Consider the following 27,005-nt stretch of genomic DNA (forward strand, 5'->3'; position numbering starts at 1 on the left):
CTGGTAGATCTCAACTTTCTGGGCTCAGGAAAGCTTTTGTACTCTTAAAAATTGTTGAGACATCCCCCACGCAGCCAGCTTTGCTTAGATGAGGTGTTTTTATCAGAGTTTGCTGCATTAAAAATGCAAACATCTTGTGACTTCATGGACTGCCAAAAGGGTCTTCGGGACTCCAGGAGATGCCCTGAACACAGGGGGAAGAACCATGAGCTGCCCTAGTCCCCTCATTTTACAGATGATCAAATGGAAACACAGACAAAAGAGGAGGGACTTACAGATACTCCCCCTGCTCACCCCCTTTTTCTTTTCTCCCTGCCCTGTATTCAGTTAAGTGCTGGACTGTGTTCCATCTAATCCTCCAACTACAGCAGGAGCAGTGTGTCAGCTCCTGTAGAGCAGGCCAGGTCTTAACACAGCTTCTGTATCTCATTCCCAAACAAAAATCCAAGAGGCTGATCAGATATTCCTGGGCAGCTAAAAATCCAGAAGCACAGAAGCATCCCCCACCAGACCACCATCTTGAGGCAGACCTCTACTGTTCTCTGAGCACCAAAGAGCTCCGAGGAGAGCATGGGGAGTCTGGGGCTGGAGGAAGGAATGGCGGCTAACAAGTGATCTCGTCACCCACATCACCATAGGAACAATATTTGACACAGTCTTCAAGTCTTCTGGCTCATAAGACCAAATGGGAGGGCAAGAAAGCCTCAACACTGGAACATCTTGTAAAAAGCAGGGAAGCCCAGCCAGCCCAGAGAAAAGCGGCCATTTTGTGTGACCACGGGGACGACATCTCACCCAAGCCAGGAGAATCATGTAATGTCCTGGCCCAGGTGAGGACATCCTCCGGAAGCACCATGTTCACTGGCTGCTGAAGGATAACTGATCAATGGAGAAAAAAGGAGAAAGTTGGTGCTTATTTTCCCAGCAGGAAAACTGAGACAGCTGGTAGTGGCAGGGCTGGTCTCCTTTCTTTCCTTCTCCTTTTATGCAAATTCGATGCAGGTTCCCGATAGACATCTTCGAGGAGTTCCAGATAATCCAGAAAAAGCTACTCCATAATCTGCAAGTCTTCATATTAATCAAGAGGTACCCTTTCAAAGATAAACTCGGGGCTCTCCATGTTGGTCAAACCACCACACCACCACACACATCGATATCACTTGACATGCTATTTCTCAGGATCCAGGCTCAGCTCCAAGGAGCTGGTAGCTAACTGCCTGGGGCCATAAGCTTTTTCCAGAAAGCCACTATCATAATAATAATAAAAGCTAAAAGTTCATGCTTATGTAGAGCTTAAAGTTTGCAAAGTGCTTTAAATCTATTATCTCATTGGATCCTCCCAACAGCCCGGTGAAATAGATGCTATTATCCCCAATCAACAGATGAGGAAATGAAGGCTCATTGAGCTAAATACTAAGAGAGTCCTAAGGATCCTATGTGGAGATGGAAATTGTTGGAGCAGCAACAATACAGTAGAAACAGCATTAGGTGGACAGTCAGGGGATCAGGGTTTGAATGCCTGCTCTGACACCACTCGGATGATCTTAACTGGGCGATCGATCAATTAATCGAGTAACCAACCAACCTTAATTAAGTGACTGCTACACGCCAGGCTCTGTGCTAAGCCCTCACGATTCAAAAAGAAGCGGAGTGCCTGCCCTCAAGGGGCTTACAGTCTAATAGGGGAGACAACATGCAAACAAAGCAAGGACACAGAGGAAATCATTAAAGAGGAAGAGCCAACTGTCTGGAATCAGAAGTTCAAATCCAGCCTCAGACAATTTCTACGAGTGTGACCCTAGGCGAGGCACTTTGCCTCCGTTTTCTCAACTGTAAAATGGAGAGAATAACAACAACTCCCTTCCAAGATTATTGTGAGGATCAAATGAGATAATATTTGTAAGGTGCTTGGTACACAGAAAGGACTATAATGTGATGAAACATTTGGATATATATGCGGTAACTAACTAGTAATAGTAACAACAGCAGTAGTAGTAAGAGGGGCTGAGAAAGCTTCTAGTAAAATGAGGGATTTACAGTAGAACAACAGAAGCTGGGGAGGAGGTAGAGGGTTTCAGGCATGGGGATGGTCAGAAACAATGCCTGGGGCAGAGAGACAGAGGATCTTGTTCATGGAACAGCCAAGAGGACAGTGTCTCTTCATTCTCACCTATCCCTTTCAGTCTTATATCCCACGATCTCTATGATCTTGCCCAGCCTCATTTTATTGCTTTCCCTGCAACCCACCTCTCTCCCAAACCTCCCCTTCCTCTCAGCAGAGGATCTGGCCTCCTACCTCATTTAAAAAATAGGCCCTCTGGGATGAGCTCCCTCTTCTCCCTGATTACACCTCCAAATTTCTCTAAAATGAGTTCCCTCCCATCCCATGAAGGCAATTATCCCATCCACGCAGATGGCTCACAGATCTATATATCCATCAATCAGTGTCTCTCTAGGGCTCCAGTCATCATCATCATCATCATTGTCACCGTCACCACTACTACCACCATTGATGAAAATTTAGTCAAAAATTACTTTGTGCCATTCAATGTGCTTAGCTTAGTACTCGGGTTCAACAACTACTTGCTGGATATCTCCACTGAGGAGATCCTGTGGGCACGTCAAGTCTAAAATGTCCAAAAAGACTTCCCTCCCTTGCCCGTGAGATCTGTCCCTGCTCCAACCTTCCCCAGCTCAGATGAGGGCACGACCGTCCTTCCATGAGCCTGGGTCCTCTCCGACTTTCCCCCTCCCTCATGCCTCTCTTCTATAGTCATTCAGTCACCATGCCCTGTTAATTCTACGTTCACCACCTCCAAAACTGTTCCCCTTTGTGCCGGCCAAGCTGCTGCCACTTTCCCTCCAGTCCTTGGCCCCTCAAGCTTAGACTGAGGTGATCTCTCGTGGTCTCTGTGCTCTCCAGTCCAGCTCTCTACTTTGAACAGCTGTCAGATCTCCCTCATGGCACTGTCCTCAAGAAGCTTTGCTAGGACAGAAACTCCTCACCTTGACCCCCACAACCCTGCACACCTTCCCCATGTTCCAAACTGGCCGCTTGGTCCCACACCCTGGGGCCTGTCAGACCGTGAGAGGGAAGCGGGCTCTCCTCTGCCCTCTGCCTCACAGATCCCCTCGCTTTCCACAAGACTCTACTGAGGTCCTGCCTCTTACATAAAGCAGGCAGGGACACCCACATAGTTTACAGAGCCAGAATCAGAAATCTCCATTTTCAGACTCCACTTACAGCACTGCTGCCCCATTTGGACCTTCAATCACTGCCACCTGGAGCAGACCAGAGCATAAATCAGACACCGTGCGGGAACACTAACCGTCCCTCTGGGGCTGAACCCTCTCCTCAGGCTCCTCACATACTGGTTCCTACACACCAAAAACCTGTCTTTCGCGTTAAAAAGGAAAGGAAGCCATCTCCTGCTCTTCCAAGGAGGACGGGTGTGGTCAAGGAAAGCACTGGACACATGTCCATAATGATCAAGACACAGCATGGACGGGAAAGGGAAGAGTTCCCGTCTCCCCCGGAGAGAGCTGACAGGCTGGGTACCATGCTGCACACTCTGTGTCCTGTTCTCTGCAGGGGTACCGGAGGGTGCACAGGAAATGAGAACAGCGAGGTCTTCAATAGTGCACACTAATGGTACCATCCTATTGTTAACCTAGAGAGTCAGAAACCTTTCCCTTATCCCTCCAAAATTTTCCAGGGCAGACTATGGAAACACAAAATCCCACCACTAAAATGAATGTGTTTCACCTTGTTTTTGAATACAGTCCTGCGTCGATGCATTTCTGGTCAGAGAGCAAAGTTTTGATGGCTTTAATGGTGCACTCAATGCAGGGCTTGGCGCATTCCATCAATTTTTTTTTTAAAAATTGCATCTCTTATTTCTTTAAATACATTAATCAGGCTAGTGTAGGCAAAACGGATCCATCGGACAATGCAATAAACATGAATTATCATCTATCCAACACGCATAATGGCTTAAAAATACATAATAGCAGGTGTAGTTTAAATGATTAGTTATTACACCTGCGGTGGGTCTGATTCAATTGGGAAAAATCATCTTTAATAGGTTAAAAGGTTTAGATCACCATGCTTTCCTTAAAGTGGCTGTAGAGAGGGGATGATGGAGTGCTCTGTCATTAGTAATTCATTTAAGAAAAACGTGGGGGATATAGCAAAGAACAGCATAAACGAGCGAATCCAATTTAAACATCAGGTAAAGTAGAAAACACCTTTTAAAAAAGCAAGATAAATGAATTTGGAAGAGGGATGAAATTGACGTATTTATTTTAACGGGAATTTGACAAAGTCCCGGCACACTTCAAACTTGCAAAAATATGAACAATTTTTTTTAAAGTTTCCATCCGCTAATTTCAAGCCATATAAAATAATTCAGTCAAACACCTGCATAAAGTGTGTTTGGGGCTGGTTTATGCCCCTCTTGATCTCTGTCGGAAAATGCAGGCGACAGGCAAATCACATATTTAACAGCATCGATACCACTGTGCCGGATGCAAAAATATAAAGCACCCAAACTAATAGCCTCCTTGTAATGTGCTGAATAAGAAAGATGCCCAAAGAAGCACTACATCTAAGTGTGAACAGAGGAAAACCTCTCTCTTCCTTTCACTAATTGTTTCTTTAGCTACTCTTTACCCTTTCCTCCTCTCCCTCCCTTCAAGAAGCTAGGAGCATAATAAAAAAGGGCTTGGCAGATCAAGAATTTGATAAGCCCTGTGATTCATACACAGATGTTAACAGATTTTCCCAAAATCTTTATCCATAATGCAAAGACTTTAATGGCCCAAATTACCGAAGAGCTCTCAGGCAACTTCCTTCGTTTACTTTTGCAGCTGGACACTTTTCATTAACTCCAGGAGACCCTGACCCTCTTCCCTCTGCAATGCACACAGACACATTCTCATTCTCCGTCTCTCTCTCTCTCATGCTTTTGTTGGATTAAGTGATAGGGTTCTTGTAGCCTGTCCTATGGTATCAGTTGATTTTCTAATTAGAAGATGAATTTAACTGTTCGTGGGCTTTAGTTGTGCCCAATCATAGTACATAGATTTAGAGCAAATCTTCTGCCTTCACATCAAAGATATAAAGAAATCTGATTGCATGAAATGGGAGTGCAGCAACCAGGGAGGTTCTGGTGTGAAGTGGTAATGAGGTCACTGGAGCTGCTCTTCCTCCTTTGAAAGTACAAAGTAGACATCATGGTCAAAGAGGAAGAAAACAAGTTTTTTCTGTACGAACTTAGAGCACCATCTGTCACACTGAAGTGAGTGGCAGCAACTTAGAGGAAGGAACTTTAAGATGTACTTATCTCTGGCTCTCGGACCAGCTGCCAAATGGTGTGAGATCTGTGTTTCCAAGACCAGGATGCATCTCACAGCAGGATCTGTACAAATCAACAAGCTCCACCAACTGCAGAAGTCATCTTAACCTGAATCATGTGCTGTGTTCGGACAGGGAAACAAATACCCTTTGGCAAGAGGTGGAATCCTGAAGGGCCTGCGGGAAGAAGTCCTTTCTTAGGTGTGATTCTCTCGCAAGCTTCCATTTATTTGGGATGTAGCTGATGCTTTTTACAAGGGGAAAGGACAAGTGATGACAACCTAAAACCTTAGGTTAGAGAAGGAGCCTCGCTCCGCTATACCTGACAAGCAAACCACTGATACATTGTCATCAGTGATACATCTTTGGAAAGCCCCCACTTCCACAATTCTGCATGCACCCCACTACACACACACACACACACACACACACACACACACACACACACACACACACCCCTCCTAAAATGTGAAAATTCACTGAGTATTATTTTTAATCCTTAAAAATGTGACAATAAGCATTCAAGGTCAAGTTCTTTTCGAACAACAGAGACCTAAAAGCTGGAGAGCAAAAGGATAACCATTACCGCCAGACCAAAGCCGCCCTCCCTGCTCTGTGTGTCCTGCCCAGGAAGGTTCCAGCCTTCCTTCTCTAAGGCAGACACTGTACTCAGAATGCTGCTAACGAGCGTCAGGCTGATGCTAACTCGCATTATAACAAGGGCTGGTTTAAAAGCTGGCATTGCGGAGAATGCGAGAACCCCCTTCGAACCGAAATGCTGCGTTTTCCTAAGAAATCGGTGCTCTGTCAGGAGTTCCTTGACAAATATGGTCATCGGTGGCATGAGGAAATAGTAGCAAAGCAGCTGTTAATCAGAGAAACACATCGGAGAACGCTGATGCTAGCACTCGTGGAAAAATGCAAGGGGCTAATTAGGAAGCTATATATCTCACTAAAGAGGCTGGGCTCCCTGAGATTCCAGGCAGAGCTCTCGTGGATTCGGGGTACTGGGACACCTCATTCTGATTTCTGTGCCCAGGATCTTTTCCAGTCTGAGATGCCCTGGCTTAGGCTGAGTTTTCCACGTAGAATTCAATGCTGCTATCTCACAAGCTATCTTAGGTCCTCTTATTCTCAATTTTAAAAGCTCAGTTCTCTCTAACTAGAGGGTAGGCTGGGTAGGGAAGGAAAATGAGGCAATACTGGAAGTGTTGTACAAATTCCTTCTAAAGACGAAGGGCAAATAAAAGAAAAACACTAGATGAAAAAGAAAAATCATTAAAAATCGTGGAATAATAATCCACCATTTCTGTGAGGAGGGAAAATGTAACTGTCAAACTATGTCCCTCCAAAATATAGGAAGGAGAAGAAGGTGAAGGGAACACTAGGAGTGAGGAGGACTCCGGTCCAAGGGAAGCTGGGGGACGAGCCCGAAGGCGGCTTTCCATGGCAGATGCCAAGATTCTGAGAGTCAGGTAAGAGCCTGGAAAGTTAATATGCAGAGGAAGGCTGGGTCAGCCAAAATTCAATATGTGCAAGGACGAGGAGGGGTGCCCGGTGGGCACGGGTGGTAGGGCGGGGGGGGGGGCTCCCACCAACACCCAGGCTCTCTACAGAGCTGCTGGAATGGCATGGGGGGATAACCTTGGGGTGGCCGGGGACGCCAGTGAGGGCCAAGCGCGGAGCCAGCCCGCCCCCTAGCTGGGGCTAGGGGGAGATGCAGGCCAGAGGAGGCCCACTCTCCCCAACTCAACAGCCCAAATTAAGTGTTTTCACTCAGTGAAAATGAAATGTTTTGCAAGATGAAACAGAATGAAAATTGAGGTTTTAGGTAATTACTAGTTGGCATTTACATATCACAGGCTGGTTCAACACCTATTCATTTTCCTCTTTTATTTTCAATTTTTTAAAATTGCTCATTAAAAAATGAACAGATGACAGTGACAGGATTTTTTTTTTTACTCTTTCCCCTTTTCTGAGGGCTACAAAATCGAGAGATACTTTTAGCACAGTTAGCTACAATTATCCCCCACACACAAAAAGTCTGTTTCATTTACAGTCAGAAGGGGAAGGGGGAGGCCAGAGGAGTGAGGGGGGAGGGCAACAGAGGCTCTGGAGCCTAGGCCGGAGGTGCTTGTCTCAAATCCCCCCCCATCCCCCCAGCATCCAGGCAACAGGGAGTTAAAGGAAGGAGTCTCCCATCCAGCCTGGAATTTCCTGGGTTTTGTCACTGTGCCCTTCCCATTGTTGATTTGGGCCCCAACCTGGCATTAATTAAGCTTAGAGGAGCGGGCTTCATTTCCTTTGTTTCAGTTTGCTCCATTTGTGCTTGGCTTCTTCGCAGGCAGGGAAGCAAAGCTCTGGAGCTTGAAAGAGTGTACACGGGTTGACATGATAGAACACAACATATTTTCAGGTCTATTGTGCAAATCTGTATTTAGGGAATTCTAAAGCATGCATTATTGACCCTGGTCTCTCTTAAAACACATTGATATATGCAGTAAAAGCCCTTATGAAAAGTATCAACTTCACATGCGCAGAAGCTTCCCTTTCAATGTGAAATATCTCTGTCATTTTAATTTGTTTTCACCCGACTTAAACTATATTGCACAGACTTCTTTAGAAAATTTTGTGACTGAGGGCTTTTCTTGGGAGCGGTGGTTGTGAAGCCAGAAAGGGGCAAGTCAAAGCATCGGCGGTGCCTCCTCTCTGGGGGAAGCTGAGAACCATTCGGGAACGGATCTGCTGTTGGGTGCCCAGTTCCAGCCCAAAGTGAATTTTTATGGGCGGGAAAGAAACCCCCGAAAACCATAGTGTTTCCACAATCTGCTGACAGCTCCTCTAACTGTAGCTCAGCTACCAGATGCTCTTCTTCTCTCCCTCCCGCCTCCCAGACGTGCTGCTGTGAACAAACTGGAGACCCCTGCTTCAGGGAGAGAACACAGTGTCTTTGGGGAGGCCATGGAAAAGGCACGGCATCTTTTTGGGTTTACACACACACACACACACACACACACACACACACACACACACACACACACACACGCAAACCAATGTAAATAAATGCCTCTCGTCCCCATGCACTCCTGCCTAAAATTAGACATTTCTGACGCCACCAACAAAGAGCAGCACTAGAGCAGGGTAGGAGGGAAAACAAAAAAAGGATGACATTTGCCTTTTCTTTGGCTTTGAAATCCAACTGGTAGCAAATTGTTTGAAGTCCTGTTTACAGAAGAAACTGCAATAACCTCCGTACTGAAAAGGGGAAGAAAATGCCAGTCTGCATGGATCACGGTGGCAGTGACCCGAGGGGGGTGGGGAAAACAATCTGGCGGAAGTCTAGGATGGCTTGGGACAAGTGACACAGTTTGGGGCCAGATCCTGGGAGATGCTAAGGATGCTGAGGCAAAGGCTTCAATGTCTTGCCTTTAATGCTGCCTTTAAAGGGCACTTGCAGCAGTCTCTACCTCCCAGTTTCCCCGATTTGATCTTTTCTTGAATCCCTCTCATTTCCCTGCATTGTAAAAGAGGAAGCAGAAAGCGATCAAGGTTTGATGCTGTCAAATTAATGAAGGTGTCATGCTGCTGAGCTGAATCACTCCGAAGGAATGCAATGACTCAGTGTCCAAGATGCTCCCTGGGAGAAGTGTGAGATCACAGGGCGACTCCAAGACTTAACAATATACAGGATGCGGCGGCCAGGACCTTCCTAAAGAGCCTCCCCTTGCTTGCTCACAACCCTTTGGCTCTGCTGTCCTTTCAAGCACTATGCGGTTTTTCTACTTTTTGAAGGTTACTTTGCCTGAACTCCAGTACTTTGCGATGCCCAAAGGATGAAACAGTGCTGCAATTTCCATCTCCTCCTTTGCAAGTACAGGACAGACAGATTAGGGAAGTTCTAGTCATGCACTATTGAGCGGTCAGACGATTAGGAAGGGGACGGGGGAAAGGTTGCAGCATGGATAATGACAACTTCAAGCATTAAGTCTTCACTGGATGTTAGACACTGGATAGATCATCACCAAGAGGGATGTACACAGCCAAGGGGCACTTCACAAAGACTTAGCACCTTCTGCTCAGATGGTGACAAGACAGGCTACTGAATCCCAAGCAATATTACCACTGGGGAAGAGAAGGCTACCTCTGATAAACCCCACATGTTAAGGGGCTGCCCCTTTGGAAAATCACCAAATATTACTTGAATGAATACGCATAAAGTAGAAAGCTTAACAAACCACAGAGGAGTTTCCCCAAACCTGGCTAGTGAACTTCCTACCACCCTCTTCTAGAATCTTGACTAAGAATAGAGAAGACCCTTGGAGATCACCTAGCCCAACCTTTCATTTTATAGAGAAAGAAAACCAGGGTCTAGAAAAGGTAACAGAGAACCACAGATCTGGAGCCAGAAAGCATTTTAGAAAGCTTCTAGTCCAATCCACTTAAGAATGCACAAATAAAGCAATGACACCTGGGAAAGTGGAGGGACTTGCCCAACGTCAAGATACAGGGAATGAGTGGAAGGAGCTGAATTCAGTTCCATATTGCAGAGTGCCATGGATTTAAAGGGAGGGCTGGCTGCCTCCACAACCTCACTCGGCCCCTCTGACTGGACCAGCATACTAACTGCCTAGGACATGAGATGAGAGGGGGTGAGGGTGCTATTGAAGTCTAGGTGGTCTCCATTAGTGAGTCTCTTCTGGGTTCATGGTTCAAAGGCCACCAGCTGGCAGTGCCATCGACACCATCAGGCACTTCTTGGGCTAGATTCACTCAGGCCAGGAATCTATAGAAAGGACATGAGGTCGAGAATCTTTCACCAGCCTCTCCCTAAGGGTCATAAATGTGCCTTTCACTGACAAGCCCTGCAACTAATAAATACTCATCTACTTTTAAAAAATAAATAATTAAGTGAATGCTTCTTCTGGGCCCCAAATGTCTGTCCAGTCTACATTAGTCATGTGCCATCTTCCTCCCCCAGAATGAAGTACTGAAAATAACAGTCTCTATATGATTCAGCTGATACCTTTGCTGATTTCTTCTAACAGCCACTATGTGTGTGCACATCCATTTCTTCAAATTAAAACAAAAATTTTAGAAATTTCACACCATTAAACAAATCAGCCCTCCTTAGCATCCTCCTCCTCCTCCACTAAATCAATGTTAACCCAATTCCAGTGCCTCCAAATCTGGCCTGGGAAACAGAGAAAGGTTCAACACTTTTTATTTAAAGGATTATGAATCACCACCTTGCTGGGGCTGATGGCTATCTCCATTCCCCACATCACTCTCTAACTGGGAAACCTTTCTAAAATACAAAATCCCCTAATTTTACAAAAGCTTCCTGAAACTTCTCTCCCCTATCCCCACCCCCATCGTTTTCTGCTTCTCTTCCTCTCTCTTCCCTTGCCTGTTTAAATACATGGGCAGAGAGTTATTAACTTTTACAGTAAAACCAGATAAAATAATGTTGAAGCAAAAATGCAGTGATGTAAGGGCTGCAGCTAGCACCATTTATCTGTGGAAATCAGATTAGCACTCAAGTGCCAGAGATACCTGGAAAAGTGCTCACAATCAAATCAAAAAAGGATACAAAAACATTAACCTGATGGCTAAAAACTCCACATTTAAACATTTAAAGTAATAAAGGAGCTTTTATTGAGTATTTTTTCTATTTCATTAGGGCTCAAATTGACGAGGACTCCAGGATACATTTCCTAGACTTTTGGTTCTTCAAATCAAATGCTCTCTTGGACTTCTTTTTTTTTTTTTTTTTTTTTTTTTTTAACCTAAAAGGAAACGGCATTTCTTGTAAATTTGAACTAAAGGATTAAAGCTTCTCCTACAATATCAATATCAGCCCTGAGTGCAAACATAGCAGCAAATACAAAGCTTTCTAGTCTGTGTGCATTAATTCTGAACCCACCCCTAAGCCAGCAGAAGTATTTAGATGATCTGACCATCCAGATACACCTCCCTTTTGTGTGAGATCTGCACAGGAAATAAGAATCAAGATAAAACACGCGGCTATTTTCTCAAAGCAACAAAACCCCTCAGATTTCCATAATTATCTCAAGGTTTCCAAAGCTCTTTGTACCCATCAAGCCACGTGTAAGAGAGTCCAGTGTCCAGTTTTGGGGGTTCAGAAAAGGTAAGGGCCTATGCTCTTCCTCTGAAGAGCATCCCCTTTTGGGGATGTTGTCTTGGATTTTAGGCTAACAAGAACACAAAGGAACCACAATTTGATTCTCACTGAATGCATCTCAATAGAAATGCTGAATAACTAAGTCAGGAAGCAGTTCCCAATTCAGATCTATGAGGAACAACTAGTCTGACACCTCACCTATCTGGGACTCAGCTATAAGTTCTGGCTATAAGATCACATAGGACAAAGCCAGCATCTGGGAAAAAGCAGTAAGGATCTAATGCACCCAACACAGATGTCACTTACTCCATCATACCTAAGTTCATCCTTTTTTTTCAGAGGAAAAACATGGAGGTCCTCCCTCGGAGCTAACTACTTCCACTTTAGACACAATTCAAATCTGGCAGCATGTAACAGAAAAGACTCTAAACAAGGAATCGGGAGAGAACTGGATTCAAATCCAAGTGTTTGGCCCCATCAGCTCTCTCTGTTTGCTTCAGGAGATTGCTGGGAGGAGAGCATTCTGTTAAGCTTTAAGTATCTTCTAAATATGAGCTACTGGAGACCCAACTTTCCTAACTCAAGTCCAAAGCTCTTTGACTGCTTTACCCCCAAAATTTGCCATTTCTGTTGAAATAATGTGCTCTAGCCCCCATTGGTGATTTTTGAGGAGAGCTTGGCTTACACTGTATACAACTACCACCTGAGAACAAGGGAGACCCTGAGGTACCATTTCAGACCTCTCAGATGACAGGAAAAGATAATGATATACGTTGGAGGGAGATGTGGGAAAACTGGGACACTGATACATTGTTGGTGGAGTTGTGTACTGATCCAACCATTCTGAAGAACAATTTGGAACTATACCCAAAGGGCTATAAAACTACACATATTAATTGATCCAACAGTGTCACTACTGGCTGTGTATCCCAAAGAGAGCATAAAAAAGGAAAAGGGACCCACCCATATGTGCAAAAATGTTTTTGACAGCCCTTTTTTTGGTAGCAAGGAACTGGAAACTGAGTGGAGAATGGCTGAATAAGTTATGACATATGACTAGAATGGAATATTATTATTCTGTAAGAAATGATCAGCAGGATGATTTCAGAAAATCCTAGAGAGACTTGCAAGCACCAATGCTAAGTGAAATGAGTAGAAGCAAGAGAACACTGTATACAGCAACAAGATCATGTGATGGACATGGCTCTTTTCAACAATGAGGTGATTCAGATCAATTCCAACAGATTTTTGATGGAGAGAGCCATCTGCATCCAGAAAAAGGCCTATGGGGCCTGAATGTGGATCACAACGTAGTGTTTTTCACCTTTTGTTGTTGCTGTTGTTGTCTACTTGCTTATTTTTTTCCTTCTCATTTTTTCCTTTTTGATCTGATTTTTCTTGTGCACCATGATAAATGTAGAAATATATTTAGAAGAATTGCATGTATTTAACCTATATTGTATTACTTGCTATTCTGGGATAGGGGAAAGGAGAGAGGGAAAAAATATGGAACACAAGGTTTTGCAAAAGTAAATGCTGAAAATTATCTTTGCATACATTTAAAAAAATAAAAAGGTATTATTATAAAACAACAACAACAACAAGGGAGAACAAAAGCTATCTTGAAAAAGTACAAGGACAGTCTGGATAGTCCTTCCACAAGTCCTAGGACCACCCTAGTGTTCCAACATAGAACTAATACTGACAATGAGCCATCCCTCCAGAAAGTATAAGTTGTGTTCAGTCCAGGAGCTGGATGGCACAGTAGATCGAGCTCTTTCTGGACTTGGAATCCAATCTCAGACATTTACTAGCTCTGTGACCAGGGGCAAGTCACTACTTCACTCTGTTTGCCTCAATTAACTCATATATAAAATGAGTCAGAAAAGAAAATGTCAAACCACTTCAATATTTTTGCCAAAAAAAAAAAAAAAAAAAAAAAAAAACACCACCAAATGGGGTCACAAAGAGTCTGACATGACTGGAAAAAACAAAGAACAAATGTTCGGTCTAGTCAGTTTAATAAATCAGAGAAGAGAATAATCCACTTAAAAAAAAACTGCTAGAACAATATATACATATATTGTATTTAATTTATACTCTAACATATTGAACATGTATTGGTCAACCTGCCCTCTGGGGGGGGAAGGAGGAGAAAAATTAGAACAAAGAGTTTGGCAATTGTCAATGTTGTAAAATTACCCATGCATATATCTGGTAAATAAAAACTATTAAAATATATTTTAAAAAAACCTGCTATCTAAAATAATTAAAATTAAAAAGTCTGCTTCTAGTGAGAAATTCAATTCATTCTGACAAGTTTTATGTGCCTCCTTTGTGTCAGGCACAGTGCTAAATGCTGGGAATAGGGTAAGGAGAAGAAAAACCAGTTGCTACAAAGTAAATATCAATCCATCAACAGGAATATATTAAACATCTCCAATGTAGCAAGCATGAACTATGCAAATCCCTGAAAAAAAGACAAACATGAATCTGTTCCTGCCCTCAAGAAGCCTGCATTCTTTGGGAAAAACAACAAGCAAAAATAAATACAAAGGGCAAAGACCTGGCTATCAGGGAAACTAGCAAAGATCTTATGTGCTGAGCCAGGGAGTTAGCTTGATTCAACTAGGATGAGCTTAGGGGCCTCTTGTTTTAACTGTATTATTATCCCAAGGCAAGGACCCCCTTGGTATTCAGGGTAGTCTCTTAAGGGATCGAAGAAGGCCCAAAAGTTCAATAATGATCAATGAGTATTTTTATGGACTGCCCAGAAGGCACAGTGTGATGTCGAAGTCTCATCATGGAGCCTAAGAGACTCAGGAAACAAGAAAAGAGGGAAACTTGGCTCCTCTCCTAAGGTAAGAGGCCAGAAACCCAGAGCTCAGTATGAAGCATGATGGTTCAGGGAAAAATGGCAAGCTGAGATAAGACAGAACTTAGCACTGCCTTTGTGGTTTGAAAGGCATGAAAAAGAAAAAATCCTATTAAGATAAACATTCACAAATACTCTAATGAAACATACATAGGATACTGATACATATAAATCCTTTTTTTTTTTTTTTAAGTTGTGCACAATAAACTTTTTTTTTTCATTTTTAGTGATATTTTCTATTTCCAAAAGATATTTTTCAACATTTACTTTCTCAAAACTTGTATTTCAAATTTTTCTCCCTTTCCTCTCCTTTCTCTTCCTCTCCTCTGATTTCTTCTCCAAGACAGCAAACATTCTGATCTAAGTTAAAAGTGTACAATTCTTTTAAAGGTATTTCTACATTTGTCGTGCTAAACCAAAAAAAATTCAGATCAAAAGGGGAAAAAACACGAGAAAGGAAAAAAAAAAAAGCAGTTATTTAACAACAATAATAAAAAGATCAAAAAATTGTGCCTTGATCCACATTTAATCTTCACAGTTCTCTCTCTGGATGCGGACGGCACTTTCCATCACTAGTTTCTAACCAGTCTCTTTTTGAAAGAGTATATGGGGGAGAGGTGACCATGTGAGGACTTGGGCACGCCCTCTCTAGCATCTCTTCCTCCTTACAATCAGCATGTATATTTTCACTCTGGTTTCCAGGCAGTCAGTCCAAGAAGGATGCAGCCTTATCCTGGAGAGGAAGGGGAATGGATGGGGGCAGGGACCCAGGCCACACCTGTACTGCCAAACTGCATTAGCAATAATCCAGGCCATAGTAATTTGAGAGAGCTCTCCAACACACGTCATTCCAGAAGGGCTAAATTCAATCAAAGATGGCAGCTCTTCCTGCAAGGATGCGATCATTATTTAGAGCTGGAGAGCATGACATAGGCCCACTGACTGGAGACCAAGTCAGAACTCGGCCCTAAGGCTGAAATGAAAGCAAATACCAAGCCAAGAATGAGACTCCAGATGAGCCTTCAGGGGAGGAAAGAACAAGCAGCATCCTCCATCCTTTCCCCCCAACCATCTTAAGTACATCAGATATCACTGCACAGGAGATGCAGACACTTGAGTTTGGCACCCAAAGCCTAGATACTTCAGGCAAGTCACTCATCTTCCCTTTTTTAGGACCTGGTTGTTTTCTCATCTGTAAAATGGGACTAAATATTACTCAGAGATCTCATTGATATGTTCTAAAGAATCATTAGTTGCCATTTACTTGGCATTTTTCAACTTCAAAGCAATTTAACACACTAAAAGAGTAGATACAGTTTGAAAAATCTATTTTAAAAGGAAAATAAACAAACATAAATTCAGTACAGCACAAATAAACTGAACTCATTTTGTCGAAGGCTGAATTCCCATGCCATGAGGGGTACCCATCTGCATCAGTTCTAATCTGTATTTGCATGTGAGCAAAGATTTAGAAAATTTACATTAAAGGAGAGAGAAAAGGAATAGAGAAAAGAAGAGAAGGAGAAAGGAAAAGGAGATGGGAGGGAAGGAGGAGAAATGAAGTGAAAAGCAATGAGAGTAGACAATGGCGGAAAGAATTGATCTCAAAAGATTTTGGAAATATCAGAGAGAAAGGGGATGAGGAAGGGGGGGGGGTGGAAGTGGATAGAAAGCTTCCCTAAGAGAACAAAAAAGTTTCTGCTTTCAAACGAAAAGGAAAGGAGAAAAGGAAAAGGGAATAAGAGAAAAAGCAGATGAGAAAGGAGGGGGGAGGAAGAGCAAAAGAAAACATAAAGCTTTCCAAAGTGTGTCTGGAAACCAGAAAGCTAAAGGAGAAATCATTAGCAAGTCCATAGTGCGTCTACAGTGATACCGTGCGGATCAATTCATTTAGCGCTGCCCTGTACATTTACAGAAAAGTACCTCTGATATAATAAAGGCTCATAAACACGCAGAAATTGGGTTAGGCCCGTTTCGAATTCCTGCCAAACAATGGTTCAGAAAAATGAAGCTCTATTTTAATTAGCTGGATTCACGAGTGATTTGATAACAGCAGATGCTGTCTGGATGCCTTCAGCAACATGGGCTCCACACACATGAACTTGGAGTGCCTCTGATACAATTAGGAGCTTCTTTCTGCTCCCACATGCCAGGCAAGGTGGAGCCCTTACATGTCGCTGTCCTGCATCCTTGTGTGTCCATTCAACTCCCTGAGGATACGAAGGGAGCACCTGGGTGGGATCAGCAGAGAAAACAGTTTGCCAAAGACACCACACGTACCCTGCCCCAGGTTTCCACTGGAAAAGGGACCAGAAGCACAGGGTGGTCAGCGTCTCCCCCATGCTTAATCCTGTTGCAGCCAGCCGGACAAATCAGCCCTGCCAGGCTCCGTTCTTCTGCGGACCGAAGGCAGCCCCAAGAGCTTTGCCACCTCTGGCAGGGGTGGAAGCTGCCCAAGCTCCTGCCAGAGCCCACGCTGCTTTCAGCTCTGCCACTCACTTTGTGGAACATGCACATATGCAGCAAGCAGAGCTGGGAGCAGAAGCAGGAGGGCCTAGCTGGACAGTGTGAGAGAGGGAAGGGAGGAAAAGGGAAGGAACTTCAGAGCCCTTCGTCCCACTGCTAGAGGGCACACGGGATGGAGAAGTGAAGCTGGGCAAGTACCATTCTAGTTCCAGCAGAAAAGGGACCCAGCAATCTCACACACACACACACACACACACACACACACACACACACACACACACACACACACACACACCTCTCTCTCTCTCTCACCCCTCCCTCCCTCCCTTCCTTCCTTCTCTCCTTCTCTCTCCCTCCCTCCTTCCCCTCTCCCTCCCCTCTCTCTCTCTCTCTCTCCCTTCCCCTCCCCAAGAGGGCAAAACGGACACAGTGACCTTCACATAAGCTCCCCTTCGCCCGGCACAGGCAGACGCTAAGCTGAGCACTGTAAATCAAGGGTGAAAAACTGGTGCCAGGAAAGTGAATGAGCCACATTTATTCTGTAAAGAGCCCCAAAGATGCACAGGCTTCTGAATCAGCACTTCAGGGCAATGGCCGGGAACCCAGGAAGCAGAGAGCAAGAGGAAAATAGGTATTTATTATGTGCAGTCGAGGCCTCTTCTTGAAAAGTCATTCATTTCCTAAAACCACTTCAGGCTAAAGAGAGACTTTGCTCTCCCCAGAATTACAACCCGGCATTACAAATGGAACGCCAAGATGAGGGGCTTCCTTCCCTTCACAATCCCCAGGCGTGAGCCGGTGGATTCCGCACTGTGGGCTGGTCCAGACGGTAAGTCACATGAGAAAGAGCGTGGGGGCTCTCCCATCACTTCTATTTCTGCCCCTTATAATCCCCTAAGCAGGGGGCAGAGGGTCCAGGCTGTGAAATGGGATCAAGTATGCAATAGCCCCACAGAGACAAAGCCAACGAACAGAAAGACGGCTCGCCGCAGCGCTAGAATTTGCTCTAAATGTCCCGACTCTTCAATCCAAGCAAACGTGGCCGTTACAACAGGCTGAGCTTGGAAGAGCTTTGACCTGCTCATCACCATTCCCCAGGGCTCTCATTCATATTTTCCTTCACTTATTCCCTCCCCAAATTAGCCACAGCAAACTGAAAAACAAGAGTATTTAAAGAACGGAGGAAAGGTAAAGAAATGAAAAGCAGACCATCTAAAATCAAATCACAGAAAATGAAAGGAGCTAAGACAGCCAAGAAAAAGCCAAGGACCTACAAATGCCAACTGAAGGGATAAAAAAGGAAGGAAAGGAACAAATCGGGTGTTTGCAGGTGGGCTTGGAATTCTGGTTCCTGACTCCAGACACACAACAAAAAGTTATTTGCCATGTCTGGGAGACATCACCCTGGGAAAAGACACGGGGGCAAATATTCTAGGTGTCCTACATCAGCCCAAGACCCATCTGAGTAGATCTTAAAATTGAGTTCCTGATCGTCACAGTCCCTTGGCCCTCTCCGGCACCGGCAGACTTAATATGCCAAGCCTGGGTCTTGGAAGATCTGAATATATCCCTCTCTCCCTCCTTTCCTCCCACAGCTCACAATTTTTTTCCCCAAAGTCTCCCCCCCTCTTTTCCTCCAGCCCTTCAGTTAACAGGGTGTAACCTCCATCAAAAACACATACAAAGGTATAGCTAAAAAAAAAAGAATAAATATAAATTTAAAGGGGAATTCTGCCCAAACCTTCACCTCCCAAATCTGGTTCAGCCACATTCTTGCCCACAGCCTGTGTTTCTCGGTGCCTCCCTACATTTTTCCAACTGCAGCTGCATAACCCTCTTAAAATTCAGATTTCTAGCACCTATAATTACAGGCCTCTCTATGGCAGGCTCCTTTAATTAATGAACCCGGCTCCCTTCTCTTCAAAGGGAATCTGCATGAGGGCTATCACAGGGGTGAAATGACCCCACATCACAGTGATCTGCTCCTTCTTCCTAGGGCACCTGAGCTCTGAATCAGAGGAGACCAAAATCAGGCCTCTGCCCGGCTGCTTCCTTCCAGTGCCCGGGAAGCTCCCAATTTAACCCTTTCACATCTGTGGCCATAAAGGATTTCTGGGAACTCCCAGGAAAAGCACAAGATTTCCTGGGTGGGCCCGGGCAGCTCCAAGAGAGAGCTCGCTCCTTGCCATCTGGCTTGAAGTGAATCCTTGCCTCTCTCCCCTCAGCTGCTGAGCACTGCTGCCGAGCAGCAGGTCTAGAAGCCATAGCAGTCCTTCCTCCTAGAGCTGGTCAATGGTGGACAAACCAGAAGGGCGAGTGAGAAGGGGGAGAACTCTGCAGGGGGCGGAGGTGCACACGGCTCTGGGGCCAAGGCTTCTCTCAAAGTCTAGCAGAGGAACAGTACGTGCTCCCTTCATAAAACAAATATCATTCAGAGAGGGCAGAGGCTTGGGGAAATTTCTGGCACACTCTAAGAAATACACACTGAGAATCCTAGGGCCCAGACGTCATCCAGTGTCACGGTCTTCTTTACCACAGAGCGAGGAAACATACTTGCCAAGACCCCACCACGATGGAGGGAGCAGCAGGGCTCCCTTCGCGAGGCCTTCCCACAGTAACACACTGTCCTCCTGGGATTCTGCCGGCTACTGCGCCTCCACCGCATCCTCCATGTCAAGTGGGTTTGCAACAGGAGCTCTGAACACTGGGATGCCCTGTTTGTATATAACTGTCACATGGAAAGGAAGGCTGTCTTAGGCTTCAGCAGAGACTGAAAAGAGCCTCCACAAAAGGTCAAGAGTACCAGAAGGGAGCAGACTTAGGTCAAACCCAGGTCTCCTGGGTAATGTTTTAGGAGGAGATTTGGGGACACAGTAAATTAGTGAAACGGCACCAGCCATGATGAGCAGATACCAACATCTAATCCTGGCTTCCTACCCGCTGACCCTGCCAAGCAAACACACAAACCTCTCCTGTAGGAAGAGGGAAAAAATCTGCAAAAACCTGCTCTCCAAAAACCCAAGTATAAGCACTCTGGAGAAATCCTGCAGCAGTTTTGTAAGTAACTATCAAGGGAGACGTAGCCAGAACGTGGGGATAGAACCAGAACTAGCAGGTTCAACACTCAAATTCATTACCTACTGATTCTGCTCCAGGAAATCTATACATAAAATAGATCACTTAAAATTATATCAGGAGAAAAGGGTATTTATGACTGAAAATACTAGGTCTTCTGTTGTTCTCAAGATCTCGGGAAAAGCTGACTTTACTATCATTCAACATCACCACCAGCTTGACTCCCCTGGGAAGCGCACATACAGGCTCAATGGGGCCAGTCTAAGACAGGCTAAGTAGTAAGTATTCCAACCTTGGCAAGGGCACAGCTGTGGACCAGAACATTATACCAATAAGATTTTTTCTGAACTGACTTTATACAGATTTTGAATTTACTCATCCATATAAAATTTGTGCCTGCTCTACCACCCATCTCCCCCTTACATAATGAATGTTTAATAAATGCCTAGTAATTTGGACTAAAATCCTGGTCCATCCTAGATTCTGCATCTGAGTAACCTCATGTCCTCAGGGCCCTGACACAATGCTTAGTCCCATCCTCTCTTTCTCCCTGCAGAGCCAGGTCCCAAATGCATGCCCCGGTACAAGCCAGAGCTGCCCATGACTGCTTCTAGGAGCTAGCCTGAACCCCAGAGTAGGCATCCAAGGCCCTGAGCAGAAACATACACACACACACACATACACACTCTCCCTCTCCCTCTCCCTCCCTCCCTCCCTCCCTCTCTCTCTCTCTCTCTCTCTTCCCTCCTTCCCTCCCTCTCTCCCTTCTTCCCTCCCTCCCTCTCTCTCTTTCTTTCCCCCCCCATCTTCTTGGGCATGATAAGGCTTTTTTGTTTATCTGGGCTTTTGAGGAGTTTTTGTTTGATCAGTTGGGGTTTTTTTTTTTTTTTGGGACGAGGGGCTGACTGTTTTGTTTAGGGCTAAGTCTGTTCCAAAGTTGCTTCTTCCTTAGAAGCAATAATCTCCATTTTTCTACTGAGCTGTAATTTACAGGCAAGAAAAAAAAGAGCACAGAATTTAGGGCCAAAAGGGTACAGAGAACAGAGCCCAAGGGCTGGGGATTCTCATCCAGGACAAGTGCTCACTCCAGCTCCACTGAAAGATTTCTCCCTCAGAGTTTCCTCAAGGGGAAATCAGCCATCGATCGTGGGACACACAAGTTCTAGGACCATTCCCTACCTCTGCCTCCAATTCCTGCTTGTGCTTTAATGTTTAAATTATTAAATGCATTAATGTATTTACATTATTCAAGTCTTATGTGCATTTTTCTAAGATAATTTATGTATAAGAGTTTGAATGTCCATGACTGTTAATGTCTACAACCCTTCCTGTTCATTATTGATTCTGGAAGAAAAAAAAAAAGTCCGAGTTTTAATGCCTTATTTTTAATGTATTAAGAGTCTGAATAAGTGCATTCTCTTTTTTCTTTTGTAATTTCATAATTTAAGTAGTACATTTATTAAACTGACACAGTATGAATTGTGGTGAAGTCTGGCACAGCTCCATGCTGCCGGCATGGCCGGACGGGGAATCACGCTATTCTGCAAATGGAAGAGAGAGAGAGCGAGAGCGAGAGCAAGGGAGAGCAAGAGAGAGTAAGAGAGAGACAGAAAGGCAGGTAGAGAATGCAGAAAGATGGAGGGAGGAGAGAGAAAGAGAAGGGAGAGGAGAAGAAAAGAGGGAGAGAGCAGGAAAGAGAAAGACAGAAAGGGCACTTCTCTTTCTGCCTGCTTTCTGCCTGGCTTGCCCCTGGATCCTGCCTCTGCCCTCAAAGGAGGGCTGTGGGAAGGCAGAGGGAGACCACTACCACACCAAAAAAGCCTCTGCAAGTACATTTCTCTCCAACCTCTCAGCAGCTCCTCCATGGATTCTTCACCTTGTTTGAGTCCAAACCCCAGGTGAAACCCACAGACTTTTCTCTGAAGTGTTTTTAAAATCAGGAAATAAAATATATAGAACTATATAAAAAATCAAATTATTAAAAGGCAGGGATGTGTGTGTGTATTAGTAACCATGGATTCCAGCTTAAAAACACTGAAAGCTACATTTCCAAAATGGGGTTTATTTGCTTTATTTTTTAAAGGTCGACACTTTAAAGACTCACTGGAACAAATGAAGCTGCTACCTCCCTGCCTCTGCACAAGCTCCCTCCTCATTCTCTGGAAGCTCTCCCCTCTTCCCTCTGCCTGTTGGAATCCATCTTAGCTCAAAAGCCACTTTCCTCCTACGCCATCAGGCCCTCCCAGAGCCCCAAGTTCTTGGTGCCCTCTGCCTTGCCCATCATTTCACTGTTTGGGGATAGTCTGGATTTACTTATTTACATCCATGTTATCCCCTCCTACCCCCTGGTACATAAGCTCCTTCAGGAAAGGAGCTAGCTGACTTATAGTTTTGTATCCCCGGTACTTTAGCACAGTTCCTGGCACACAAGGGACAATTAATAAATAAATATTTGAACTAAATGCATTTGTGAACCCAATAACTGCTTTAAAATTAACATAAGAGCTTTCTAAAAATATATTTTTTTTTTTTAAATAGAAATGCAGATCTAAAACATCTTTACAGAGAGATCAGGCAATGAAGGTCTCATTGTCAAAACACCCCAAATTTGGGCAAGAAAACTTTACTGTGTAAAAGTCCAATTATCAAGAATGGGGGGAAAAACACCGTCCTTGAGACCTCATCGGTGGAGCTACAGTGACACCCAATGGCTTGTTATCCAGGCCCAGAACACTCACTCCCCCAGGGATGTGTCTCGGGCCCTGATTTCCTCAGCCAACACAGAAGTTCCAAGGAAAATCGGTTCTCGGCTAGCCCTCGGAAGCCGGCTCACTCCTCCGTGCGTTTCCTGTAGGCCCGGGGAGCATGCACATGCACACACAGAGGGTATGTAACTTGGCATGAGTGTGCGGAGAGCACAGGGCATCGCCCGAGCAAGGCTCCCCCTCACTCGGGCACCAGGGCACCCTGGCACGGGGGCCGTACCACACTACACGCGAGGGAGGCCCAAAGTTTCTGGCGGCCGTTTGAAGAGCTGACACCACCATTTCCAAGGTGAAGTTTGCATGTTGTTTTTTTTCTTTTTCTTTCTTTTCTTTTCTTTTTTTTGCTACTCATTACCATTCTTTAACTGTTACAATTTATATCAGCATATAATGTTAAATAATTACAGGGAGCAGCGCTCACTCTAGTGAGGATATAAACGCGCTGTGGGAATCTACAGATTTAAACAAATAACACTCCCAGCAGGGGGTGAGCAGATGAATTAGCATTAATATCCTGCCTGGGAGATCCCAGCGCACTGGTCCTGCTTAAATACAGATCTTTTCTGTAACAGTCAATATGACAGCTCCCGGCAATGAGGCCCCTTCCCTCTGCCCAGTCAATATAGCAGCCAGTGAAAATAGAAACGTCCCTATAGCAATCAATATAGCAGCCAGCTAAAATAAACCCTTCCCTTTTAGGGGCTATATAATAGTCAGCTAAATGGAAGAATTGGCACCCCTGCCGGAGCGCTCAGCAGAAGATCCAAGGAACTCGCAGGCCACAAACACTAAACGAGCTTCTGCTCCTCCAGGAGGCCCGGCTCTGGGACCGGGAAGGCGCCGGCCTCGGGGAGTCCAGAGGGAGGCTGAGGGAGGCACGAGGAAGGCTCTTCCAGGGCCGCCGGCGGCCAGAGTCCACATCCCCAGTCGGGAATGAGGCACTGCTCGGTCGGGTTTTGTTAAAAGGATCTACCGATTGTGGAGTGGGTGACAATACTGCCACAGCTGGAACATCTGTCTTCAACAGTAGTCAGTCAGAGAGGCTTGATTCCCTTGGAAAGGGGAAAGTCCTAAATAAAGGAAATAATTGGGGATTTGCAGAGAAAGAGCAGTGCTAGTCAAACCCACCAGCTACCCGGGTGAAAAAACAATGCAATATGCCCTGTGAGGCCGAGTACTTGACCCTGACACTTCATTTTTTAAAACTCTCAGCTATCAACCCACAAAATTCTCATTTTAATGTGGGATTTCCCCTTGCACAAAACATAAGAAAATTTTAAAATTCTAAAACTCACCTCCTTCCCCTGGGAAACTATAGCAATGAAATTTTTGTGATAATGGGATTCAGTGGATGATGACCTTACCTTGGGAGCACAAATGGGCTAAAAGCCTCTTAAGGGGTGAAGGCAAGGACACCCGGACAGACAGATAGTTCTAAATATGAAGCTGGCAACCTTTCTCTTTTTTAACTGGTTACTACTCAAAAGAGGGCTTGCTGAATTTAAGGATTTGACAATTGTAGAATTTTACTGCCAAAAACTCTAACTACCATGTTGTCTCCACTTGCCAACTTCAAGAAGTTAATGCTGGGATTGTGTTACGCTCCAAAGCAGATGAACAATGGGGACCCTACAGTCATTAAAATTCCACAATCTGTCTTCGTCCTCTGGGTAAAGCTAGTGAGGGTCCCCGTTTCCCTAGCCAGGTGTTTAACACCCAAGGATGCTCAATCAGGTGACTCACTCAAGCAACACAGTGCCAGCTAACAGGAAGAATGGATCCGGCAGCTCCCTGAAGCCCTGGTTTCAAGTGCTAAAGGTCTTAATAATTTAGATCCTGTACCTCTTCAGAGCTACCAAGATTGAGTAGATGTCGTTTCTATGCCAATGAAATCAGATCTTAAGGATAAGAAGCATGGTCAAAAAGACCATGAGAAAGAGACCAGGGATTTTTTAAAATATAGTTTGATAAATGTATTTCAATAGAATTCATTTTTATTTTATAAATTAAAAAACGCAGTTTTGGCAGACATGCCTCAGAGAGGCATAAGGAAAATCGTGTAGCCCCCTGGACTACAGACCCTCCCAGTGCCACAATGCTCAGTGGTGGATCACTAGTACTTCTAGGCCTTACTGGAAGGCCAGAAGTCCTAAGGAAGAAACAGAAATGCTCCTCCTAAACTGAGGTCACCTGTGGACAGGCTGACCATGTCCTATTCCCCCCACCTTTTTTTAGCAGGTCCAGGCACTTAGCTGCTGCACCAAGCCCAACAGGTCTGTGAGAAACTGGGGAGGGGGTTCCCTATCTCTAAACCACATTCAAAAATGTGAAAGGGAAGGTGGTATTTTGTGCATTTTCACTCAGTTCCTGAAGATTAAGCCTTGGGCAAACTCACTATAACATTAGCAAAACTACAGATGCCATTTAAATGCATCCAAGAAAGGTGGAGATTCTGAAACAAAGAGCTGGAAGAAACAGGAAATTGAGAAAGAGAGAGGGATGGGAGAGAAAAAGAAAAAAAGAGCAAAACAGGCTAGAAAGAGAAAGGATTCGGTCCCACAAACGAAGGCATTTCAGGAAGGGACAACAACAGAGGGAGTCCCCCAGTTCCTAACTTCTGGGTCCAAAGGAGCTGCTGCTTGCCCACCTGGAGAGCTCCAGGGCCAGGTGTGGAAGGAACTAAGAGAGGAGAGAGCAAAGGAAGGGAGGAAGCTGGTTCCCGGCCACCAATGACACTGGAAACAAAAGCCACTCTCAAAGACACTGAAATCACAATAAGAGAAAGGTCATTTTATATTCCAGAGAGATCTTAAAGGAGGGAAAAGGGACCCACATGTGCAAAAATTGTTTGTGGCAGCTCTCTTTGTAGTGGCAAGAAGCTGGAAACTGAGTGGATGCCCATCAGCTGGAGAATGGCTGAATAAGTTATGGCATATGAATATTATGGAATATTATTGTTCTTTCTTTTTTTTCTCCTCCTTTTTTTTTTTTTTTTTTTTTTTGGCCTTTTGCTGAGGCATTTGGGGCTAAGTGACTTGCCCAGTGTCACACAATTAAAAGTGTTAAGTGTCTGAGGCCAGATTTGAACCCAAGTCCTCCTGACTTCAGGGCTGTTACTCTATCCACTACACCACCTGGCTGTCCCAGGAATAGTATTGTTCTGTAAGAAATGATCAGGACGATGATTTCAGAGAGGCCTGGAGAGACTTGCAGGAATTGATGCCAAGTGAAGTGAGCAGAACCAGGAGATCATCATACACAGCAACAACAAGATTATACAATGATCAATTGTGATGGATGTGGCTCTTTTCAACAATGAGATGATTCAGGCCAGTTCCAATGATCTTGTGATAGAAAGCCATCTACATCTGGAGAGAGGACTGTGGGAACTGAGTGTGGATCACAACATGGTATTTTCTTTTGTTGTTTGCTTGAATTTTATTTTCTCTCTCATTTTTCTTCCTGTTTGATCAGATTTTTCTTGTACAGCAAGACAATTGTATAAATATGTATACCTTATATTCAATTTATATATATATATATATTTTACCATGTTTAACATGTATTGGATTACTTGCCATCTAGGAGAGGGGTGGAGGGAAAGAAGGAGTGGGAGGAATTGAAACACAAGGTTTTGTAAGGGTCAATGTTGAAAAATTATCCTTGCATGTTTTGAAAATAAAAAGCTTCAATAAAATAATAATAATAACAATTTTTTTTAAAAGAGAAAGGTCATCAAGGTCCCAGGTTGAACATTTCCTCTGCTATTCCCATTCATAAAACAATGTGTATTCCCCTTATATGGGGAGGTCAGCAGCAGTGTGTGCACCCTACTGAGGAACCCAGAAATAGGAAGCACCTCAAGGCACTCCAAAAAGGAGCCTTGCCCCATAGGACCTGCAGCTCACTGCACAGACTCACCAGTCAGAGACTCGGAAAGCCAGGGATTCCAAAAGGTCATTTACAACGATAGCATCCCTGCTAGACTGACATGAATGTGGCCCAGTGATGACAGGAAGACATCACCGAGTGAGCGCCAGGGGGACTCTGTGCACAAGGGCAAAGGGCAGGCTTCTGAAGAATCTGTCAACCAGGATCTCACTCATTCTACCCTGTTTAGGGGCAGGAGGTTTGGGGATTATTCTGTCATTTGTTTATTTTGTTAATAATAAATAGATAATAAACCCCAAGTTGAGGAAGGGTGGTTTGTATTTGCTTATCTGTACCCACACGGCTTTCCCCCTCTCCCCAGAACAGAAGATCCCTGAGGGCAGGGGCCATCTCATTTTAGTTTTTGTCACTCAGGATCAAGCACAGAACCTAGCA

General features: G+C 44.5%; 1 protein-coding gene across 1 annotated transcript in view; it reads right to left on the bottom strand.

Moving 5' to 3' along the window:
• The window catches only part of PEX14 (peroxisomal biogenesis factor 14), a 147,302-nt gene that overhangs the window by 82,786 nt on the left and 37,511 nt on the right, over window positions 1-27,005 (bottom strand). The window lies entirely within an intron of this gene.

The sequence above is a fragment of the Sminthopsis crassicaudata genome, chromosome 3, assembly GCF_048593235.1.
Source record: "Sminthopsis crassicaudata isolate SCR6 chromosome 3, ASM4859323v1, whole genome shotgun sequence".
In the NCBI taxonomy this organism is placed as follows: Eukaryota; Metazoa; Chordata; class Mammalia; order Dasyuromorphia; family Dasyuridae; genus Sminthopsis; species Sminthopsis crassicaudata.